A 16,197-nucleotide genomic window follows, 5' to 3' on the forward strand; every position below is an offset into this window, starting at 1 on the left:
TTCACCTAGGGTTTATCCCTAGACATCATATCTCTTCTAATTTCGTCATTACAATATCAAAATCAAGCTAAACATTCGATTTTCATTATATGCTAGGGATTTGAGTTGAATCAAAACAACCTAAATTGGCATACCTTATGATCCCTTTGACGCGGTGATCACGAATCTATGTTCAGATTTCTATTGCAACTTGGATTGAGCCTTCAATTTGTGAGTTTTAGTGATATTAGGGTTTTGAGAATGGGGGATCGCCCCACTCCTGCTCTTGATCGACCAGACACCTCAAATAGGGTGTTTGGTTTTGTTTTTATTAAAATAGTTAATTTAAGTTTAAATTTTAACAACATAGGTCCCTCCACTTTTGTTTAACATATAGTTTGGTTATTTTAACCCTATTTCAAGTTATTTCTAGACTTGTAGTTAACTAGGTTATAATTTTCCTAGTTAATTAATTCTTGTTTATTTAAACTTTATGATTCTAATATAAAGTTTTATGTTTTCCGGAGTGTTACAAACACTGGGAGGTACATGTTGCGTTGAAGACTCATTAGTCAATTTTCCTTTCTCATGTGTGTCTCTCTTCTTTTAGATGGTGGCGGTGTCCACCATTTGGGCTCCATTCCGGCACAGTAGATCAGAAACCACAAAACTCATGTTAGGGTTTTCATATGCAAGAGAAAGAGACTAAGAGAGAGAGAAAGACCTTACGGTGTACAAAAGGAGAGAGACAGGCGGTGGGGTTTAGGGTTTCGCCTCTTCCACGACTTCTTCGAAACTATTCAAAGAGAGAGAACAATGTAGTGGCTCTGGAATAGAGAGAGAAGGATGACAGATCAGAATCCTTGTCTGCCACCGATCTGTTGTTGAAAGGTGTAGAAGAACAAAAGGAGACAGGTGTGGGGTTAGTTTTATTTGTCGCTTGGAACTCCACAGTATCATACATTTGCAGTTTGTTAGGGTTTTATAATGGCTTTAATTTCTTGATTTTGGTTTGTTGCATCTTGAATAGCATTTTCCAACCTGATTTCACTTGTTTCCTCTGTAGCTTTCGAGGCAGCGCCCACTTCCGATTTCATCAGCAATTGCTAAGTATACGGTAGCTTTTACAGTAACTCTTTTTTTTTGCTTTGTTCTCACTCAATATCGTTTGTCTTGTCGTGTGCTGAATCAATTTTTATCCAGGAACAAAACATCTGATATACAAACTGTTTCATCAAGGTGATGTTTGATACTCATACAATTTTCGGTGATTAAAATACCGGAATAAATTTTGTGGTGAAACAAAATGGGTTGCAGGAGCAAATTTTGGTTGCAGATTGTTTAGGCAGTAGGTAAAATTTCTGTTCATTTATATATTCCTGAGTTTTAAATGTGGATTAAAGTGATTTTTATGTCGTGTTCCAGTTTTGACCATAACCAATAAGGAGCAATAAAGTTTCAGCAGCTGATTTTCATGTCAACATTGGACAAAACACTAGGTATGAATCCATGTCTCTTGATTTTTTTGTGCTCGAATTATTAGACCATTAAAATGCTCATTTTTAAAAAGAAAATAATTCATGAAATTAACACCCAGTGTTCAAATTTGAATTTCCTACAAGGACCTTTTAATTCATCTACAGCAGTCACACGTTGTGACGGTTGTGTTGTTGTTTGCATTGTTTTTCTTTTTATATGAAATTAAGTTAGACTGATGATGGGGTACGGTACTAAACCCGACCTAAGTGGTCGGGCTGCCATTACTTATTGCTTTTATTATAATATTTATTATTACTGTTGCTTACTAACCCAACCGCGAGGCCCAACGCGATGTAGTTTACACTACTTTGGGCTGGGGCTTGTAGAGATAACCCCTAACTGGGCCTGGCCCATTGAGGTTAGGGGAGGCCCATATCCCCTATATAAAGAGGTGTTCACCTCATTATTAGGGTAGATGAAATGGAGCCGCCACACTTTTTGTAGCTGGAAACAGGAGAGTCTTCTCCTACCGGCAATCTCTACAGCTCCACTTTCTTCTCTTCTCAATTGCAGATCTAGGTTCAAGAAGAAGAACAAGGTGGGATTCTTCACCCCCTCAGAGAAATCGGTCCAATCATCCCGGCGGTGATACCGTGTTTCTTCATTGGCGCCCACCGTGGGGCTCGAACCCACAACCACAAGGTTAAGAGCCTTGATCGAAAAGGGGTATGGTCCCAAAAAGCCGCGCAGACCATACTCCTTATGCGTTAATCAAACTAATCTACAGACCACGCGGTATTCAAAACCTAAGCCGAGCGCGAGATTCAACCTTGACAAGCTCATGGCAACGCGCCAATAGCAACTACCCGCAATCAAATAGCGTGCGCCAGGTTTGCCCAACCAGTATCATATAATATTCACCGCTCCATTGTCTCTACTCACAGCGAAAGACATACGCAACAAGCATGGCCAACAACTTTCCCGCACCTGGGCGACAGGTAAGCCTAAAACTCAAATCTTTACTTTCGAGCACTCCTAACAAGTCTAGTACTCCTACCACGCTTGCACACGGGAGCAGCACTAGACTGGGGGACTTGATGGGGTACGGTACTAAACCCGACCCAAGCGGTCGGGCTGCCATTACTTATTGCTTTTATTATAATATTTATTATTACTGTTGCTTACTAACCTAACCGCGAGGCCCAACGCGATGTAGTTTACACTACTTTGGGCTGGGGCTTGTAGAGATAACCCCTAACTGGGCCTGGCCCATTGAGGTTAGGGGAGGCCCATATCCCCTATATAAAGAGGTGTTCACCTCATTATTAGGGTAGATAAAATGGAGCCGCCACACTTTTTGTAGCTGGAAACAGGAGAGTCTTCTCCTACCGACAATCTCTACAGCTCCACTTTCTTCTCTTCTCAATTGCAGATCTAGGTTCAAGAAGAAGAACAAGGTGTGATTCTTCACCCCCTCAGAGAAATCGGTCCAATCATCCCGGCGGTGATACCGTGTTTCTGTAGATTAGTTTGATTAACGCATAAGGAGTATGGTCTGCGCAGCTTTTTGGGACCATACCCCTTTAAGTCCCCCCAGTCCAGTGCTGCTTCCATACGCGAAGTGAATGGTTGGAGCTCTGGACTCAGGAAAAAGAGAAAGGAAAGGCGTGCTGGTCTTTAAAGAATTTGCTAGGTCTTGGTAGCTGGCGCGTGTGTAAGTGTTTGTCAATTACTACGGCGCGGCTACCAGGCTTGTTAATTGATACCTGTTGCTTTTGAGAGCTGGCGCGCATGATCATTGGTTGATGAAGCATGCGGCGCAACCCTTGCTAACTTCAACTTGCAGTTTCGTTGTAATTTTAGGCGAGAAATTTCTCGAAATTTAAATTCTGACAGGGTGCAAATGTCGTTGTTGGTGACCCTTGAGTTGGCTGCTGACGCGGCGATCATTATGTTGTCACTGACGGTTCGCCTGCCAGCTGAGTGTGGCCCAGCTTTAGCGGTGCACACACAGTCGTGTGGCTATTGTAAAATATTCACCCTATGGTGTGACTTCTGTTGGTTAGCGCAAGGTGCGCGCGTGTCTTAAGCCATGAGGCGTATGTATTTATAGTATTTGAATCTTTGTAAACTGCTGTCTACAATAGTTGCACGTGTTAATCCACTTTGAACAGGTTATCGCGAATGAGAATTGGCATAAAGTTGCGTCAGGAATAATGAAGTGGAGACCCTAGCCTGCGCTAATCCTCTGGTGTGACACAACAACAATGTGGCATGAAGCAAAGGAGATGTGGCTTGTCTTGAAGATTGTAGGTGTAAGCGAAACTTTATTCCAGCCAATGTGTTTTTGCGTATACCCAAAGTGGTGCGTGCATTTGTAGCACAATTTACGTTTTGTAAGCGTTTTCATATATGGCTAAGCATGCGCGCGCGGGTGACACACACGCTCGTATGTAAAGCAGCAGGGTCGCGTGGAGATTAGCGTGCTTACATGTGTAGCAGCAAGACTCGCATGGAGGCTGAGATGATCGTATGTAGAACAACAGACTCGTATGGGGATCAACGTGTTGGTATGTAAAAGAGCTTGCGCGCATGGAAACTTACGTGCTCGTAAGTAATGAAGTATGCGCGCGAGGCGACTAATAGGCTCGTATGTAGAGGAGCGTGCGCGCTTGGCGACTTGCGTGCTCAAAAGTAAAGGAGCATGCGCGCGTGGCGACTTACGTGCTCAGATGTAAAGGAACATGCATGGTTGGCGACTTACGTGCTCAGATGTAAAGGAGCATGCGCGGGTGGCGACTTACGTGCTCAAATGTCAAGGAGCATGCGCGTGTGGCGGCTTACGTGCTCGTTTGTAAAGGAGCATCCGCGCGTGGCGACTTACGTGCTCACATGTAGAAAAGCAGTCAGTCTCGCACGGAGACTGGTATGCTCGTATGTAAAGGAGCATGCGCGTATGGCGACTTACGTGCGCATATGTACAGGAGCATGCGCGTAAAGCGACTTACGTGCTCAAATGTAAAGGAGCATGCGCGGATGGCGACTTACGTGCTCGTATGTAAAAGAGCATGCGCCTGCCGGCGACTTATGTGCTCACATGTAGAGAAGCAGTCAGTCTCGCACGGAGACTGGCGTGCTCGTATGTAAAGGAGCATGCGCGTATGGCGACTTACGTCCTCATAAGTAAAGGAGCATGCGCGTAAAGCGACTTACGTGCTCGTATGTAATGCGTCGCCAAACCTGCAAAATTCATTATCAAATGCTGGTGTATCATGAGATGCCCAGTCGTGTATTAGTATTTCTCCAACTTAAAATAAGTTGACAAGATATATTGTAATAAAGAGTGACATATGGAACACATTGTACCGGAACTTTGTCCTTAGGAGAAGTGTGTATTATGCATCCATACTTCACAATATGTGAAAGCAATTTTGACCCTCGGAATGGTGTTACGCCTTGCTAGTCTTTCAGTTTATTGATACTAAAATGTTAGTAGCGTTATATTAAAATATTGATATTAGACAAGTAAAGAGTGTATGCTCGTATATGTATACACGTGTAGCGGGCGTGTTGGTTATTGCCTAACGAAAAATGGTTACACGTCTACATAGTAAAAAAAACATTTTTTATCCTTTGTGGAAAATCTGAATATCAATATTTTAATTGAAAATGTAAGCATAATAGCATGAGTAGTTATATTTGCTAAAATGAATACATACCCATGTATGCCTAAAACCTCAAAGTGATAGAACAACTCTAGGTGTATGTTAGAAGGTATAAAAAAATCATGTCAGTATATGATATTCAAGGGTCACTGTTGTGAAAGATAGTAAGTTGTGGAGTGAAATGTAAAAATAGAGATTTGAACCACAAAAAAGTTTACAAGTACCCTTATAAACCCCACCAAACATCTGACACATTTTTAGCTTCTTTCTCACGCAAAATTTTGAAGCAGGTTTTTAATGGTGCCATGTTATGGAGTAATTAAAGTATCGTCTCTTTTGGTCTTTTAAATGTATCATGGCGAAGATGATTCAACTCTGGCACATATTCGCGTGCGCGGGTGGAAATCACCCGTTGTTGTAGTCCTGTGTTGCGCAGAGCGGAGGTCATCATCCGGTAGAGCATGTTAGGCGCGCCCGAGGTTGTGGAACTTGTTCACCATGCGCGAGACGTATGGCATGCCCGGCGCGTAAGGCGGCGAGGCATGTCTTAGGGTTACAGGTTTGTTAAATGTTATCGTGCGGGTGGCGGAGCATGCTCACTGCGCTTGTTCATCGTCCGCGAGGGTGAGTAGCCTGTCCGTAGCGGAGCTTGTTTTACCGCGCGCGAGGTGTAAAGCATGTATGGCGCGCGAGTCAGTGGAGCTTGTTCACTACGCGCGGGGGGTAAGGTATGTACGGTGCGCGAGTTGTTGGAGCTTACTCACTATGTGCGGACAGGCAAAGTGCACTTGCGCGGCGGCGGAACGTATCCAGCAGATGGGTGTGTGCTCGCGAAGCTGCGCGTGTGTCCGGCAGGCGGGTGTGTACTCGCGCACCCGTGGAGTGAGATCCTTGCGACATGTCGGGTTGTATGTCTCGTAAAACATGGTCGAAACATTTGAGGAATTGTGAAAAATTCCAACCATGGCTCTGTATCCATGAAAAAGGAACTATAGGTGACCACCTCATTTTAAAGTTGAAGTCGGCTTGTTCCTGACAACTATATTAATTGCATACAACTGTAGAGGTTTTGAAAAATGTGACCATGCCTTTACAGCTGTAAAGGCTCTAACCTTGGTAGTACCATTTTGTTTGTATGCACAGTTAGGTAAGATTCTTATAAAAAAAAGATTAATAATAAATATTAAAATAAGATCTCATTAATGCTCCTCACAAACTAATACTCATGGTGAGCATTTTAGATTCTTTAGGTGTGGCACGTAGCACAAGATGTAAATAATGACATGGAGTATTTTGTCATACCTTGGTTTTGGCACAAGTTTGCATTAATGGAAATAAGGTAGGTGCTGACATGTATCCATGTATCAATGACGGTGAATTTCATCAACCCCTTTATCTTGGAACTGAGGACATCCGATCCGGATGAAAGCAGATCTGAAGGTTTCCTTTGTTTTTCTTCTTTTCTTTTTTTTTTCCTTTTTTTTTCTTTTAATCTCACAAAAACCCTTAATAAACATAGATATGAAGGGTTGTCGAACAGAAATCATGTGTAGATCTGTTGAGAAACTCGGATCTAGAAGTGAAAACAAGGAAACCCACATAAAACTTAAAAGAAAACCCAGATGTGGGGTTTTCGATCAAGAGCTGTGTGTAAAATTGAAAACCAAACAGATCTGAGAGATGGGTTTTCGATAAAGGGGTATGGTCCCAAAAAGCCGCGCAGACCATACTCCTTATGCGTTAATCAAACTAATCTACAGACCACGCGCGGGCTGCTTGGAAAAACCTAAGCCGAGCGCGAGATTCAAACAGGATTGAAGATCAGATTCAGCACTTAGCATCCTGAACGAAGGCCCTCAATCCCTAAGCCTTGCGCCAGCTGGTTGGACACACACCAAAGGCCGGGCAAGGGTGGCGGCGCAGGTTCATTTCAGGAAGCAGAAGGAACGTAAGGACGCCTACGTGGTTCCAATCAGGGTGCGCCAGCACCAAAGATCTTCTAGAAGACACAAACAGTTGGCACCAAAGGGACAGAGCGGATATTCTTTGTCGTCGTCTTCAGGCCCAAGGCCCATCAGCCCATTTCCTTCTAAAACTACTCCGACTAAAGATAGGGTCCTTCATACACAGGAAGGACCGTAGCTAAGCTCAGGAAGGAATAAGAAGATTAACCCTTATGGTCGAAACATAAACCCAACTAATAAACCTAAAACTAGTTACGTACGCGCAACCTTGACAAGATCATGGCAACGCGCCAATAGCAACTACCCGCAATCAAACAGCATGCGCCAGGTTTGCCCAACCAGTATCATATAATATTCACCGCTCCATTGTCTCTACTCACAGCGAAAGACATACGCAACAAGCATGGCCAACAACTTTCCCGCACCTGGGCGACAGGTAAGCCTAAAACTCAAATCTTTACTTTCGAGCACTCCTAACAAGTCTAGTACTCCTACCACGCTTGCACACGGGAGCAGCACTAGACTGGGGGACTTGATGGGGTACAGTACTAAACCCGACCCAAGCGGTCGGGCTGCCATTACTTATTGCTTTTATTATAATATTTATTATTACTGTTGCTTACTAACCCAACCGCGAGGCCCAACGCGATGTAGTTTACACTACTTTGGGCTGGGGCTTGTAGAGATAACCCCTAACTGGGCCTGGCCCATTGAGGTTAGGGGAGGCCCATATCCCCTATATAAAGAGGTGTTCACCTCATTATTAGGGTAGATGAAATGGAGCCGCCACACTTTTTATAGCTGGAAACAGGAGAGTCTTCTCCTACCGGCAATCTCTACAGCTCCACTTTCTTCTCTTCTCAATTGCAGATCTAGGTTCAAGAAGAAGAACAAGGTGTGATTCTTCAGCCCCTCAGAGAAATCGGTCCAATCATCCCGGCGGTGATACCGTGTTTCTTCATTGGCGCCCACCGATTCAAAATCTACTTCCAAGAATTACAACTTGTTCCTTCTCCATTCCATCTCTCAGATCTGTTTGGTTTTCAATTTTACACACAGCTCTTGATCGAAAACCCCACATCTGGGTTTTCTTTTAAGTTTTATGTGGGTTTCCTTGTTTTCACTTCTAGATCCGAGTTTCTCAACAGATCTACACATGATTTCTGTTCGACAACCCTTCATATCTATGTTTATTAAGGGTTTTTGTGAGATTAAAAGAAAAAAAAAGGAAAAAAAAAAGAAAAGAAGAAAAACAAAGGAAACCTTCAGATCTGCTTTCATCCGGATCGGATGTCCTCAGTTCCAAGATAAAGGGGTTGATGAAATTCACCGTCATTGATACATGGATACATGTAAGCACCTACCTTATTTCCATTAATGCAAACTTGTGCCAAAACCAAGGTATGACAAAATACTCCATGTCATTATTTACATCTTGTGCTACGTGCCACACCTAAAGAATCTAAAATGCTCACCATGAGTATTAGTTTGTGAGGAGCATTAATGAGATCTTATTTTAATATTTATTATTAATCTTTTTTTATAAGAATCTTACCTAACTGTGCATACAAACAAAATGGTACTACCAAGGTCAGAGCCTTTACAGCTGTAAAGGCATGGTCACATTTTTCAAAACCTCTACAGTTGTATGCAATTAATATAGTTGTCAGGAACAAGCCGACTTCAACTTTAAAATGAGGTGGTCACTTATAGTTCCTTTTTCATGGATACATAGCCATGGTTGGAATTTTTCACAATTCCTCAAATGTTTTGACCAGGTTTTACGAGACATACAACCCGACATCTCGCAAGGATCTCACTCCACGGGTGCGCGAGTACACACCCGCCTGCCGGACACACGCGCAGGTTCGCGAGCACACACCCATCTGCTGGATACGTTCCGCCGCCGCGCAAGTGCACCTTGCCTGTCCGCGCATAGTGAGTAAGCTCCAACAACTCGCGCGCCGTACATACCTTACCCCCCGCGCGTAGTGAACAAGCTCCACTGACTCGCGCGCCATACATGCTTTACACCTCGCGCGGGGTAAAACAAGCTCCGCTACGGACAGGCTACTCACCCTCGCGGACGATGAACAAGCGCAGTGAGCATGCTCCGCCACCCGCACGATAACATTTAACAAACCTGCAACCCTAAGACATGCCTCGCCGCCTTGCGCGTCGGGCATGCAATACGTCTCGCGCATGGTGAACAAGTTCCACCACCTCGGGCGCGCCTAACATGCTCTACCGGATGATGACCTCCGCTCTGCGCAACACAGGACTACAACAACGGGTGATTTCCACCCGCGCACGCGAATATGTGCCAGAGTTGAATCATCTTCGCCATGATACATTTAAAAGACCAAAAGAGACGATACTTTAATTACTCCATAACATGGCACCATTAAAAACCTGCTTCAAAATTTTGCGTGAGAAAGAAGCTAAAAATGTGTCAGATGTTTGGTGGGGTTTATAAGGGTACTTATAAACTTTTTTGTGGTTCAAATCTCTACTTTTACATTTCACTCCACAACTTACTATCTTTCACAACAGTGACCCTTGAATATCATATACTGACATGATTTTTTTATACCTTCTAACATACACCAAGAGTTGTTCTATCACTTTGAGGTTTTAGGCATACATGGGTATATATTCATTTTAGCAAATATAACTACTCATGCTATTATGCTTTCATTTTCAATTAAAATATTGATATTCAGATTTTCCACAAAGGATAAAAAATGTTTTTTTTTTTACTATGTAGACGTGTAACCATTTTTTGTTAGGCAATAACCAACACGCCCGCTACACGTGTATACATATACGAGCATACACTCTTTACTTGTCTAATATCAATATTTTAATATAACGCTACTAACATTTTAGTATCAATAAACTGAAAGACTAGCAAGGCGTAACACCATTCCGAGGGTCAAAATTGCTTTCACATATTGTGAAGTATGGATGCATAATACACACTTCTCCTAAGGACAAAGTTCCGGTACAACGTGTTCCATATGTCACTCTTTATTACGATATATCTTGTCAACTTATTTTAAGTTCGAGAAATACTACTACACGACTGGGCATCTCATGATACACCAGCATTTGATAATGAATTTTGCAGGTTTGGCGACGCATTACATACGAGCACGTAAGTCGCTTTACGCGCATGCTCCTTTACTTATGAGGACGTAAGTCGCCATACGCGCATGCTCCTTTACATACGAGCACGCCAGTCTCCGTGCGAGACTGACTGCTTCTCTACATGTGAGCACGTAAGTCGCCGGCAGGCGCATGCTCTTTTACATACTAGCACGTAAGTCGCCATCCGCGCATGCTCCTTTACATTTGAGCACGTAAGTCGCTTTACGCGCATGCTCCTGTACATATGAGCACGTAAGTCGCCATACGCGCATGCTCCTTTACATACGAGCATACCAGTCTCCGTGCGAGACTGACTGCTTCTCTACATGTGAGCATGTAAGTCGCTACGCGCGGATGCTTCTTTACAAACGAGCACGTAAGCCGCCACGCGCGCATGCTCCTTGACATTTGAGCACGTAAGTCGCCAACCGCGCATGCTTCTTTACATCTGAGCACGTAAGTCGCCAACCACGCATGTTCCTTTACATCTGAGCACGTAAGTCGCCACGTGTGCATGCTCCTTTACTTTTGAGCACGCAAGTCGCCAAGCGCGCACGCTCCTCTACATACGAGCCCATTAGTCGCCTCGCGCGCATACTTCATTACTTACGAGCACGTAAGTTGCCATGCGCGCAAGCTCTTTTACATACCAACACGTTGATCCCCATACGAGTCTGTTGTTCTACATACGATCATCTCAGCCTCCATGCGAGTCTTGCTGCTACACATGTAAGCACGCTAATCTCCACGCGACCCTGCTGCTTTACATACGAGCGTGTGTGTCACCCGCGCGCGCATGCTTAGCCATATATGAAAACGCTTACAAAACGTAAACTGTGCTACAAATGCACGCACCACTTTGGGTATACGCAAAAACACATTGGCTAGAATAAAGTTTCACTTACACCTACAATCTTCAAGACAAGCCACATCTCCTTTGCTTCATGCCACATTGTTGTTGTGTCACACCAGAGGATTAGCGCAGGCTAGGGTCTCCACTTCATTATTCCTGACGCAACTTTATGCCAATTCTCATTCGCGATAACCTGTTCAAAGTGGATTAACACGTGCAACTATTGTAGACAGCAGTTTACAAAGATTCAAACACTATAAATACATACGCCTCATGGCTTAAGACACGCGCGCACCTTGCGCTAACCAACAGAAGTCACACCATAGGGTGAATATTTTACAATAGCCACACGACTGTGTGTGCACCGCTAAAGCTGGGCCACACTCACCTGGCAGGCGAACCGTCAGTGACAACATAATGATCGTCGCGTCAGCAGCCAACTCAAGGGTCACCAACAACGACATTTGCACCCTGTCAGAATTTAAATTTCGAGAAATTTCTCGCCTAAAATTACAACGAAACTGCAAGTTGAAGTTAGCAAGGGTTGCGCCGCATGCTTCATCAACCAATGATCATGCGCGCCAGCTCTCAAAAGCAACAGGTATCAATTAACAAGCCTGGTAGCCGCGCCGTAGTAATTGACAAACACTTACACACGCGCCAGCTACCAAGACCTAGCAAATTCTTTAAAGACCAGCACGCCTTTCCTTTCTCTTTTTCCTGAGTCCAGAGCTCCAACCATTCACTTCGCGTATGGAAGCAGCACTGGACTGGGGGGACTTAAAGGGGTATGGTCCTAAAAAGCCGCGCAGACCATACTCCTTATGCGTTAATCAAACTAATCTACAGACCACGCGCGGGCTGCTTGGACAGAACCTAAGCCGAGCGCGAGATTCAAACAGGATTGGAGATCAGATTCAACACTTAGCATCCTGAATGAAGGCCCTCAATCCCTAAGCCTTGCGCCAGCTGGTCGGACACACACCAAAGGCCGGGCAAGGGTGGCGGCGCAGGTTCATTTCAGGAAGCAGAAGGAACGCAAGGACGCCTACGTGGTTCCAATCAGGGTGCGCCAGCACCAAAGATCTTCTAGAAGACACAAACAGTTGGCACCAAAGGGACAGAGCGGATATTCTTTGTCGTCGTCTTCAGGCCCAAGGCCCATCAGCCCATTTCCTTCTAAAACTACTCCGACTAAAGATAGGGTCCTTCATACACAGGAAGGACCGTAGCTAAGCTCAGGAAGGAATAAGAAGATTAACCCTTATGGTCGAAACATAAACCCAACTAATAAACCTAAAACTAGTTACGTACGCGCAACCTTGACAAGCTCATGGCAACGCGCCAATAGTAACTACCCGCAATCAAACAGCGTGCGCCAGGTTTGCCCAACCAGTATCATATAATATTCACCGCTCCATTGTCTCTACTCACAGCGAAAGACATACGCAACAAGCATGGCCAACAACTTTCCCGCATCTGGGCGACAGGTAAGCCTAAAACTCAAATCTTTACTTTCGAGCACTCCTAACAAGTCTAGTACTCCTACCACGCTTGCACACGGGAGCAGCACTACACTGGGGGACTTGATGGGGTACGGTACTAAACCCGACCCAAGCGGTCGGGCTGCCATTACTTATTGCTTTTATTATAATATTTATTATTACTGTTGCTTACTAACCCAACCGCGAGGCCCAACGCGATGTAGTTTACACTACTTTGGGCTGGGGCTTGTAGAGATAACCCCTAACTGGGCCTGGCCCATTGAGGTTAGGGGAGGCCCATATCCCCTATATAAAGAGGTGTTCACCTCATTATTAGGGTAGATGAAATGGAGCCGCCACACTTTTTGTAGCTGGAAACAAGAGAGTCTTCTCCTACCGGCAATCTCTACAGCTCCACTTTCTTCTCTTCTCAATTGCAGATCTAGGTTCAAGAAGAAGAACAAGGTGTGATTCTTCACCCCCTCAGAGAAATCGGTCCAATCATCCCGGCGGTGATACCGTGTTTCTTCAACTGAGCAATAAATTTGACTTAGAAAAATAAATTAAATGCTGCTAATAAAAAATAAGATACAAATATTCAAAGATTATTAATTCAATTGAATAATAAATAATAAATACTACTAAAACACTGTAGGATCGTTTTACCGACCAATTGAGTCAATAGAGACAATACACACTGTTTGAGTGGCGGAATCTAACAAACAGATTAGAATCAGTGAAGAATGGAGTAGAAAACAGAGATATCACTTTAAAACAGCTTTCTCATTTAGAAATCAACTTGATTACACAGCAGGTGTTTGGCAGCACTTCGTTACAATGCGACTAATTTCGTGCCAAATGAGAAAACACAACACATATTTATAGGCCCTGTAATTCCGCACGGAATATGACTTGACAGTTCAAACGGAATTACATATTGTAATTCCGTGCGGAATTAGCTAAATGCCTTTCATGCGAAATTACAAAATAAACCCTTAACTTTACATATTTGACACTAAGACCCCTATACATTATGACCTAGACTTAAGACGTAGGCTTTAGACATCGTGCACCAACAAACACACAGTTCAGATGCATTGTTTGTTGGTACCATTATGTGGAATGACAATCAATTTGTAGCTGAATATACTTATGTGTCTGTGCATAGTTGCAAAATCACAAATTGACTTATTTGTTTATGATCAAATTCTTAAGTCACACTAGCCAAATGTTGTTATGAGAATATATTCTTATAAATCTGGGTTCATGTAGTTTAAATAATCTAAAGGAATCTATTGTTCTTTTGTGTTTGTGTTGGTGCCTCTTTAGTAAGGTACATGCTTACGCCTTGGCTCTTTAATTAAGTTGGTTGAAGTTTTCAAAAACCCAAAATTTAGAAAACAAATCACTTTTACACAAGGTTTAAAAAACGTAAATGAGCCTCAAGGCATTTTCCGTTAGCGTCATAAGGCGTGAGCCTCGAGGCTATGTAGGAAGACTGATATATAGGTATCCTTCTTTAATAACATATTAAGTTATGTAGATATGCTTTATAGGTTACCCTATTGTATAGTTATGTTTGACCCGTAATAGTCATTATCGAATTGGGTCTTAGTTTTAGGTCTGTTGGTTTGTTTATTCTGCATTGTATCTCATTGTACGACGCATATAAATATATACAATTTAAGGTTGAGCAAATTATGGTTTACTTTTCATGAACTCAAATAATGGTGCTTGATGATAGCATTGTTTAATTGGTACATAACAATTGTAATTGTGGGATTAATTATGGTTGCAGGAGAGGATAATGTTCTTGAACTTCCACTAGCTCAAGTTCCTAAGTTGGCTACACAAGCTGAGCAACAGCAATGGGTCAAAACAACAAAGCAACCGTTAAGTTAAAAAGATCGCTTGATGTTATACTTTATAGCGCGTGTTGGCGATGTTTCGACATTCGTTGCTCGTGCCGCAACGCGCGCGGGGTCTAATTTTGTTGGGATTGAACCCTATCAGAGGAACAGATAATTAAAGCCAAAACTGGATCAGAGCAGTGGATCCTGAATAAGCAGATGTTGATATACAAATCTCTCCCCTTGAAAGTGATTACAACTACTGATGACCTCCTATCTACTGATCTTACTAAACTACTGACCCATAACTGCTGCTCAACTAAAGATCTGATGGAAGACTAAAGTCCTGCTGATTCAATCTACTTCCTTGGGTCAAGCACTGCTGATCCGGACAAGTGCTGCTGGGTTCACAGCAGTAGAAGGTTGCAGCAGCTGTTCTAAAGTCTGTTTTGTAATAGAATGTATTAGCAGTAGTTAACACAAGCAGTGTCTGTATAGATCAGAGGTTAGAGTTTGTTAGGAGGTTAGATGTCACTTTCATGGTGACGTCAGCAAAGATGCTCAGTAGTTTGCAAGTGCCTATAAATAGTTCAGTACTTGGTACTGTTCTATCAGCTCTTTGCATCATTCGTCTTCTTTGCACGAACAAACTACTGAGCTCTGGCTGAGGGGGAGTTTGCAATCATTCATCAATCAGTAATCGTGTTTGAAATAAATTCAATCTTTCGGTTCATTGTGTAAAGATGTTTGATAAAAGTATTACTCCCGTTTGATTATATGCAAAGTTTGTTTTCATCTTAATTTCCGCTGCACACTCATCCATCTTCATCTTATTTACAAACATAAAATACAATCAAAAACAAACTCAGATCCAACAATTGGTATCAGAACATGGACAGTCAAATTTGATTTAACAATCATTTTGACGTAAATAATTCAGCTCAAAACAGTTGATACTGATCGTTTGTTCGTCGTTGAAAAACATAGTAAGGATTAATCACCATTAAAGTTGATTTCTCAGTACCTGTAAAATAACAAGAATGACGTCACAATCTCAGGACGATAAAAACAACATTGGTTCTCTTTTTAAACCACCTATGCTAAAAAGAAATGAGTACAACATCTGGCAGAAGAGGATGGGTCACATCCTCGCTCAACAAAGCACAGGTTGTTGGAAGTCTGTCATCTTTGGTCCTCATGTTCCTACAGTACCAAGCGCTGAAGATGCTAAAAAACAAGTTCCAAAACCTGTTGAAAATTATACTGAAACGGATTATCAAAAATTTGAACTAGATGCTAAAGCGTTTAGTATCATAGCATCAGCGCTGCCCAACGAAATATATGCTGGATTGTTACATTGTGACAATGCCAAAGAGTTGTGGGACGCGCTTAAGGAACAGTTTGGAGGTACCGAAGAAGTCATAGAAAACAATAGGGAAATCCTGAACCAACAGTATGAAACATTTTGTCATGTTAAAGGTGAATCACTGACGCAACAATTTGAGCGTTTCAGTTGTCTCATCAGTGAACTGAGGCTTGTTAAAACCACTTTTACAAACTCAACTCAAAACAGCAGGTTCCTCAGGTCACTGCCAGAAAAATGGGACACAATAGCTTTTGTCACCCGAAATTCACCTGAGTTCAAGGATCTGACCTTGACCCAACTCCATGGTCGACTCCTGACCTACGAAAGGGAGTTGAACCAGAAAAGGAAGTTACAAGAGTCAGGGAAAACCATTGATGATTATTCATTCGGTAACACTGCTCTTCTGG

General features: G+C 42.9%; 1 long non-coding RNA gene across 2 annotated transcripts; it reads left to right on the forward strand.

Annotated features, from left to right (window-relative positions):
* Positions 1 to 512: 512 nt before the first annotated feature.
* Positions 513 to 15,221, forward strand: LOC110908806. 2 transcript variants are annotated; one of them, XR_002574920.2, is made up of 5 exons: positions 513 to 894; positions 1,046 to 1,096; positions 1,183 to 1,331; positions 1,405 to 1,478; positions 14,373 to 15,221. It is a non-coding gene; the product is annotated as an uncharacterized LOC110908806 (long non-coding RNA). The 2 variants fall into 2 exon arrangements; XR_002574919.2 differs by having other exon boundaries at positions 520 to 901.
* Positions 15,222 to 16,197: the final 976 nt, after the last annotated feature.

This window comes from Helianthus annuus, chromosome 14 (genome assembly GCF_002127325.2).
Source record: "Helianthus annuus cultivar XRQ/B chromosome 14, HanXRQr2.0-SUNRISE, whole genome shotgun sequence".
Taxonomy (NCBI): Eukaryota; Viridiplantae; Streptophyta; class Magnoliopsida; order Asterales; family Asteraceae; genus Helianthus; species Helianthus annuus.